The sequence below is a fragment of the Macrosteles quadrilineatus genome, unplaced genomic scaffold (genome assembly GCF_028750875.1).
Source record: "Macrosteles quadrilineatus isolate MER2022 unplaced genomic scaffold, UCM_ALF_1.0 Scaffold_3__2_contigs__length_128488019, whole genome shotgun sequence".
NCBI lineage: Eukaryota > Metazoa > Arthropoda > Insecta > Hemiptera > Cicadellidae > Macrosteles > Macrosteles quadrilineatus.
The window spans coordinates 48,925,439-48,934,284 of NW_026542596.1; positions in this window are offsets into that span (position 1 = coordinate 48,925,439).

Below are 8,846 nucleotides of genomic sequence, written 5' to 3' on the forward strand. Positions count from 1 at the left end.
TCGTATTTGTATATATATATATATATATATTTAATGTGCTTCTAACTTGTAACCAGATATAAATGCCACAATTAAAGTATATTACTATCTTGCAATAGCGTGCCTACTTACATCTAGGATAAATTTATGTATTTTTACGGCCAAATTACCATTTTTACAATTAATTGCATGCATGAAAATGTGTAAATAATCAATTCTATATTATACATATACAATGACTTTTACATTGTTTTGTATTAAAGTGCTTTACAATTACTGTACATACACAAATTTAACAAATTCAACTATTGTAGAAGACAGGTAACATTAATTTACAGTGAACAAACAACATCAACAAACAAGAAAAAACATGCAATGGTCTTGAATCTGAATAAAAATATATCACTAAAATCTATCTTCCCTAGTGTTAGACCCTGCCAGCAGTATATTTTTTGTAAGGGGGGGGGCAAAGAGGAATTTTATTTCAGGGGTAGTAGGGAAAGATTTCCCATGCACCCTTTTATTATAAAACACGTTCATTACAAAATCATTTTATCATCAAAACAATAGGTAATAACAGTATCATTACAATTTCCCGAACATTTTCCAGCATATCAGGCATGTTTAAGTTTGTAAGTTTTATTATTTTTGATCAAATACCTTCCACTTAATTGTATGTTTGGTTAAATATCACATAATTGTTGGTTAAATTAATTAAAAGTGGTTCTAAAATTATTCCATAGCTATTTCTAATTCACAAACTATACAGAATGATGAAATAATTAATCGTAACATGCACAAGCTTCACATTATCTAAGTGTGTACATGAGCTGTTTGGCTGATAAGAAGTCAAGATTTAATAAGGGTCAAAAACCAACAGTCAAAAGCCAATTTTAAGGCTATGCACTCACAGGGCCAAAACGTGATAGTACTTATCAGCTGATAGTCTTTTAAGTTATTGACACTTAGTTCAGTGACTAATTCAGAATCTGATTTACAAATATGCCACACAAGTACAATATTGCTTTAATTCTGTAAATAAACAACTACATCTCTACACACCATTTTCACTAGGAAATATTGAGGTACTACTCCTGTGAAATAACCCTTCCGAGTAAGCAAATTGCTTTTACATTTTTACATGAATTGTTAGACTTAAGCCTGCAGTAAAAAAGTAGTTGATACATAGAACACCCAAGTATGGTTCTGATTTAATTTTTAATCACAATGAAATTAACATCCTTATGGGCCACCTTTACCCAATATGATTTATGTCTCAAAAAACATTGAGTATATGAATGTAAGTTATATAACCTTATTTTATTGATTTTAGATATATTTTTGACTGAGCACAAACACTTTGTAAAATGTTCTAATAAAATGGTATCAGAGAAGTGACTCAATTTTCTCCAATTTAGCTTGTCAACCCTTGAAATGGGCAGGACAGGCCTAAGCAGCGGGAGTTGGGAGTAACTATAGTATTTTAGGGGCGAAATCTCAAAAATTACAATACATTTTGAACTGCAACTTTTACAACATTGATGGTTGTACTATTCGTTTAAACGATAATACTTAACTTGAATCAAAATTGCGCAAGCTATTTTTGTAAAAAATCCAATATTTCCTTTAGGCAATTTAATTGGGTTTTTTATGGAAACCCCCCAAGGAGATTATCAATTATCAATTATCAATTATATCAATTATTTAAGATGGGGACGCCACTATGTGCGAGATACCATGTATTGTGCCCACTTACAAAATTCCATCAAAATCTAACCACAGGTGTAGACTGTAACTCTGTACACACATCCGCACATCCGCACACCCAGAGAAACATTGTACAATAGTTTACAACATATCAACACAATCTAAGCATTTTGTTAATTTTGGTTGCTGGCAGATCTGTAGTTAGCTGGGATTAAATTTGTTGAATCAATCATTTCTTTGGACAAAAATGAAAAAGTGATAGAAGTTTTCACAGATTTATCAAATGATAACGTCTGTCATGAACTTACTTAATTGAAAGAAATCAGTTTTTTTCATATTAATTACTTAAATAATCATAAACAGTAATCCCATTCCATTCACCATACTGTTAAGTTTGGAATTCCTCAAGGCTCTATATTGGGTCCGCTTTAGTTTTTAATCTACATGAATGGGTATCTGTTACAGTTTGCAAAGATAACTTTATATGCCGATAATATAAACTTTAAAGTAGCTAGTAGCTGGGGAAAATCATAATGACATTGAAGTGCCTAGTTTTTGTTAACTATAACAAATATTCAACAATGTTTAGCATTATTTTTTAGCAACTTATTTTACAATAATTTGTTCTCAGATTTTTTTATTATTCTGTATGGTCAATCAATTGTATCAATTATATTAATTATTTAAGATGGGGACGCCCCTAGGTGCGTATTTGAATCCAATTATGAGTGTAGGATGAGTGGTGCGATCTTATAGTCTTGTTAGTGACTAAGGCCGACATGTTTCTTAGACATAGCCGTTAATTAATAGCCCACACAGCCAATGGCAACTAAGGAACCTACAGTTTATAGTGGAATCCAAACCACATTTTGTCCTTGTAGTTAACAAATTGGTCTAAATATCAGGATAGTACTGCCCATAGTCTTAGTACTCATTAGTGCAGATGTATTATACACACCAGGGAGTATCGCATCCATAGTGCATGCATATAAATATCCACAATTCGTGACCTCCTAGTAGTTGGATTACAGGACAACGCTACCGTCCCAGTCACATCTAGTAACAATTATTTACATAAAATAAAAAATGAGCAATTAGAATAATGTTAAAATTGAGATGGTCTGATACAACTAAAAGTTATTTCCCTGAGCTAGGTATATTACCAGTGTTTAGTTTATATATTTTTGAAATTGATTATGTGGATAAAGAGTAATATTAGTTCTTAAAATACTATGGGTGATCATCTTGAAATAAATAGAAGATTTAGAAGCTACCTCTTTTACTAGACACACGCACAACACTTTTGGAGAAAAAAAAAAACAAGTTATGTTGGAATAAAATATTTAAATGGATTTCCTGCTGAAAAAGTCAACAGCATCATAAAACAATATATTATGTTATCTATACTTCTTTTTTCTTTGGTTTTTTTGTAGTTGTTTTTAAAGATAATCTTGTAGAACTAAACAAAAATACTAGTATATAACAATGTAAACAATGTAAAGAATAAAGAAATGTTGACTGACTATAATAAAATAATCTTGATTTAATATTTATCGATATGCCTCCTCTGTATTTTGTATTTTTAATTGAACTTAATATTAGGCCTACATATCTTCAGTACCATTACTTTTAAAATATTTAATCCTCTTTTTTTAGATGGGCAATTACTAAATTGTGCTGCTAAATGTTGATGCAGTGCTTAATGATAAAGAGACAGTTTATGTGATTTAAAGCCCCCTGCGATTTTTTGAAGACTGCATATAACTGTTATGCAAGGCACAATGCATTTTGTACAATACAGGCGCTTCTCTTTCGAGCTTGATTATAAAAAAAAACATTTTAGAATGCAAACACGAAAACAAATTTTAAATGATTGAACTGAGATTCATTTAAGAAAAAAGGAATGTTTCACAATGGTTTAACGTAACAATTAACACTTGCAATGAAAGCATGCACATCAATGACTGAATTACCGTACACATGTTCTAAAACTTCAAAAACTGTTGCTGTAGTCAATACAAATAAATAACCAAATGCCAAATTTGGTCATAACAAGATTGTCTTCTTGAAGATAATTGCTATCACAAATGTCAACAGTTGAGTTCAACCATTTTTAACACTAAGTGAAGGTATGAGAAAGTGCACTTTAAGCAGGAAACCCACTGGTCCGACACTCTACGACATGACATCTTACGACAAGTCTCTGACACCTTCGGACAAAATTACTTTGCACGACTTTCAATGGACTGTAACCCACTAGTCCGACGTCCGACACGACACCTTACGACAACATTGCTCTCTGGGGCATTATTATCGGATGTCGGATCCGACATTTCTCCACTCTGAGTGCACCAGGCCTAGATTAGTCACTGTCTAGCTTTGTGTGTGACATGAGTATTGACGAACGTTTGATCGAAGCGGTTTGGGAACATCCCTTTCTTTATACAGTACAATATAAAAGCTGCCTGAACATATTCTGATGCTTTCAATAATGCAAGTTCTCTGGATTTGAGTGGTCATTGGTTCTTAAATTGTTGACCAACTATTATAGAAAAAGATTATGCGAGCAAAGAACAATTAGATGGACAAATAATGACCTCTTATACTACTCTAGCAGCAAAAAAATTACAAAAAAGCCTGAAATATCTAATTTCTTGTCAGTTACTGAAGGAGCCCGTCGGACCAATGGGTTACTGCCTTAAAAAGTGCGGAAGGCGTCGGAAGGTGTCGGAGACTTGTCGGTAGGTGTCGTGTCGGAGACTGTCGTACTAGTGGGTTTCCTGCTTCAGGTTATACCACAGAAAAGTAAGTTACAGTGGAGATGAAACATCCAATGGTACAATGTGGTGTCTAGCGCAGGTCGCTGGTGTCTAGGGCAAAGTCCAACACATGTATTACAACGTTCTCGGTGGAGGGAGACCCTGTGTTCTGTGTTATAGGAATTTACGCAGAACAATCTACACCGCTTTGGCTCATCCTATCTCGTCACAAGTATATTTTAGGCACAACATAATAGAGCTGAAAGCGCATGGTCATCCGATAAGCAAGTTCCCTCTATACCTTACTTCTCTGTGGTTACACTTATCATAATAGAAATTCAGTTTTAATGACTTAAGCAACAATTTGTGAGCAGAGTAAGGAGAAAAAATTTAAATACAAGTGTAAAATGGGACAATAATGACTTTACCAGAGTTTGAGAAGCTAAGCTACATCAAGCAGATGGTGTAAAAGGAAATATAATATTGTTATCATAGCAACAAACGATTATTGGGTAAAATTACATGTAAATTTTTAATTTGAAAATTTATAGAATATTTTGTTGTTAAATTTTTAAGAATGCCACTGTGTATTCTAGAAGATGCCTATGAATGGGTACCGTTCGTGGAACCGATATACAAAATTAGTGGCAGAGGAAGTTTTTCTAACGATTATAAGGAAAAACGAGGAATTTGTGATGTAAATAACGCAGGTAACTGTTTAAATCACAATTCAAACATGCATATGATCTCAAATACGCAGCAGCTAGGAGCAGATGCTGGCATAGGTGGAAAGAGAATGAAATTAGATGAACACAAAAATGAAAATGTTTCTCAACTTGGAAGCACTTTTGGTATCCTAGAGAACCAAAACAACTGCGATATAGATAACAATCACAAAAAAGAGGTGCAAACTAACTCCAATAAAGCGAATGCAGTAACATCCTCTGAAAATACCTTGAGATCAAAAGGTTCAGCATTGTTTGCTGGGGAAAAAAATCAAACGATTGCCTCGAAGAACAGTCATTATTGTGGACGATGCATAAGACGAAGTGCAAGGTTAAGTCAACAACATTCAAAGCTACCTATTTTACCGCAAACAAAAATCATTAAAAACAAAGCGAGACATAACATTACGCTACGAAAAAGACCAAGCAACTGGGAAAAACTTTTCTCAAAAAAATACATGCAGATATTCCTTTCTGGAGGTATTTTGAAGCAAACCGATCTTGACAAACTAAAAAATACTAAAGCTTTATCCAAAGGTTTGTATGATCTGGATGTTCTGTACGGTCACACGTATGGTTTAAGAGACCTAGATTCTCGTCTTTTACAATATCCTCTACTTTTCAAAAGGGTAAAATAATGTGCAATAGATTGAATAAAATTAAAATGTGTTAGAAGTACAAACTTGAAATCATTTACTTTGTACATGCAGTTTTATGTGAAAGATGTATAGTGTACTGATATAGCCCTACTCATACTGTGATACCTGAACACCTCGGTATTTTTAGACAGACATGAATGTTTACAAAATAAAAAAAATTAAAAATGAAAAAAGTAATGAAAAACACAAATGTTGCATGATCAGTTATGTAAACGGTCTGGACAAAGATGCATTATAGCACTTACTTTTACTAAAAATATTTTCATTGTTTTGTTTTAACAAATCAGCTCCAGTTTTTAGAGGGAAATCTGTTCTGTCATATATATCTACTATAGTATCCAATAGCACTGACTATTGGATACTGAACTAGTCATCCCATCTATGTGGACCAGGCTGTCTCAATTTTTATACACAAGAACATTGTTGTGTGAATATAATAGTGTCTGAAATTCTGTTATCCACCTTATTTTTTGTTGCTGACCAAGTTGATGGGTCATAACAGTTGCTATAGCTAAAAAAAACATTCCATTAGTTAGAATTGGTTAAACGGTTTGTGTATTCGACAGAAATTAGTAATTTAGATCAGCTTACTCTGTCAGTGGCTCTCATCATCCACATGATTTTGATTAAAAACTTGTGACAAATCCAACATGGGGATGGAATGTTTATAGTTCGGCCGCTTAGAAAACGACCTGCGCGCTAATGCTAAACCAATGCTGGAGGAGGTCGCTTTCTAAGCGGCGTATTAACTATACTAAGTCAAAGCCAATAGTAAAATTCTGTATGTAGAGTCTCCAGACCTCTGGTAGTGGTAGTGAATGTGTTAGACCTGGTAACTAAGAATATGAAATAATATTTTCAGTAGTAACCGTAATATTAAACTACTGTAATAATTATTTAAAAAAATGATTTGTTACCATACTTCTGTATAGTCAAAGAAAGTTTAGTTTTGATTATAGACTACTCTATCCATTATTTTCAGTGTTCATGTTTTATTTGTGTGTTCATGGTTGATTTTAATGTTGCATTTTGGGTTACTACCCAAATAATGTTTAATAACCTGCTAAAAAGTGAATTAAATTGGTAATAAAGCTAAAATTAAAGACTAAAGGGTGGACTCTGGCTCTTCTGATGATAGTTTCTACTAATAATTTAATAAACTTGAGTCATAACATAAACACATAGCAGACCCGCTGGAGGAACACTCTTAGCAAGTAGCGCACTTGTGGCCGGGGACTGAACTAAGCTATGACCCGATTAAAGACAGAACAACTAGTAGGCTGCAGCAAGTGGCGCTCCTGCAGCAATGAGTGGAACTATTTGCAGCCCGGTTTTAGGCAGTATAGTCATGTTATGAATCCCAGTAAAACAATATACAGTCAAACGGTTTCAAAATGTACACGTAAAACTCACCTATTTGTAAAAGGTACAGGTACAGTAAGTTATTAATTATATATATATATATTTACTTATTGGTTTCTGTCAGTATCAAAAGTGTGAAAACATATCACTTATTAGAAAGCTTTAAGACTTATTGGTATTTCGATCCTGAAAAATATCAGTTAGGCTTTTGATGGCTTGAAAATGACCCCAGCTGTCCTTGATCATTTTAATAATAAGAGATTATAAATGAAATTTGTATACACTGATGTTAACTACAATTATAGTTGTAACGTTTTTAAATTTAATAAACATCTTTATGATTAAGAAACTTTTTGAATATTATATAAATAACGGTTAGCATCCCAAAAATTAATAGTTTCATCAAACCATTTCCAAGTTGTAAGATTTTTTTTTAATTTTATCACTTTTATACTCAATACCATTTTTTTGGTAAATGGGAATTTATTACATCGCCAGATCTTTATAAGCAGACCAATTTCTCAACTACACTTTTATTGGTACTTTGACGTATTGAAGGGCTTCTTTTGTAACTCTCAGAGTTCGATTCCAACTTGAAGCCGACAATGGCAGTACGGAAACTATTCAACGAAGTTCTATCTAGAGGAGATTTCTATAGCTAACTCGGTCAAGGAACGGTCAGAAACAACAATACTTAGAACAACTATTGGTGTTCTGTTTTTTGTAGTTGTCTTGGCTTAATACAGGTTGTGCTCAAAGCCAATAGGGAAACTTTCAACAAAACGTCTGAATGAGTTCCAACAGTTAGCTTGTAACAATAGTAAAGTATTTGTTCATTTTCTATTGTTTTTTTGTTGTTTACTAGAAACATGAAATTGTATTTTTGAAACAGTGAGAGTATAAAGAGTGCATTTTGGGGAACCGCTTAATCATTATGTATTTAATTAAACTAGAGGTCATCCAGTGGTCGAAAGACCTATTTTTTCACCCCAGTCTGTAAAAAAACATGTGATTGGAATTTATTCCATTTATTTGACTTTAAGTTTATAGTTCGTTAATATTGCATTGTCATCCATTTGTGAGCTATGTTCCAAGTTTCAAGTCTCTAGCTCATCCGGGAAGTGAGTATAAAATTGATTGCAAAATTTGTACCGGTCAAAGAAAGCGAGCTAATAAAAACGTTTTAATATAACATGTATACTTCAACCAAAAAATTCGATTGAACGATGAACCGTTATTTTTTGATTTATTAACTGCAAATTTAGTTAAAGTGCATCATTGGCATAGCCGTATTAAAAGGATAATAAACTATTTAAATATCTTTCTAATAAACTGTACTTAGTACAAGTAACCATGGCTGTAATTGTCACATTTTGATTTATTTGTATTTATTCATGTCAAATTCAAATTCAAATATATTTATTATGAAAATTACAACAGCTTGGCCTCACCAAGTTTAAAAAAAACTTGTCGGTGAGGTCCAATTGATACATACAGGGTGAATAAAAAGTCAAGACCCCCCCATCTAATATTTTTCCAAGTAAATATATAGAGATATCCTTTTGGGGGTCGTGCAATCTTAGCAGGAAGTTTATTTTTATGATTTTGAAATTTTTGAGTGTCCCCCAAAAGGGGGGATTTGGAGGGTAACTCAA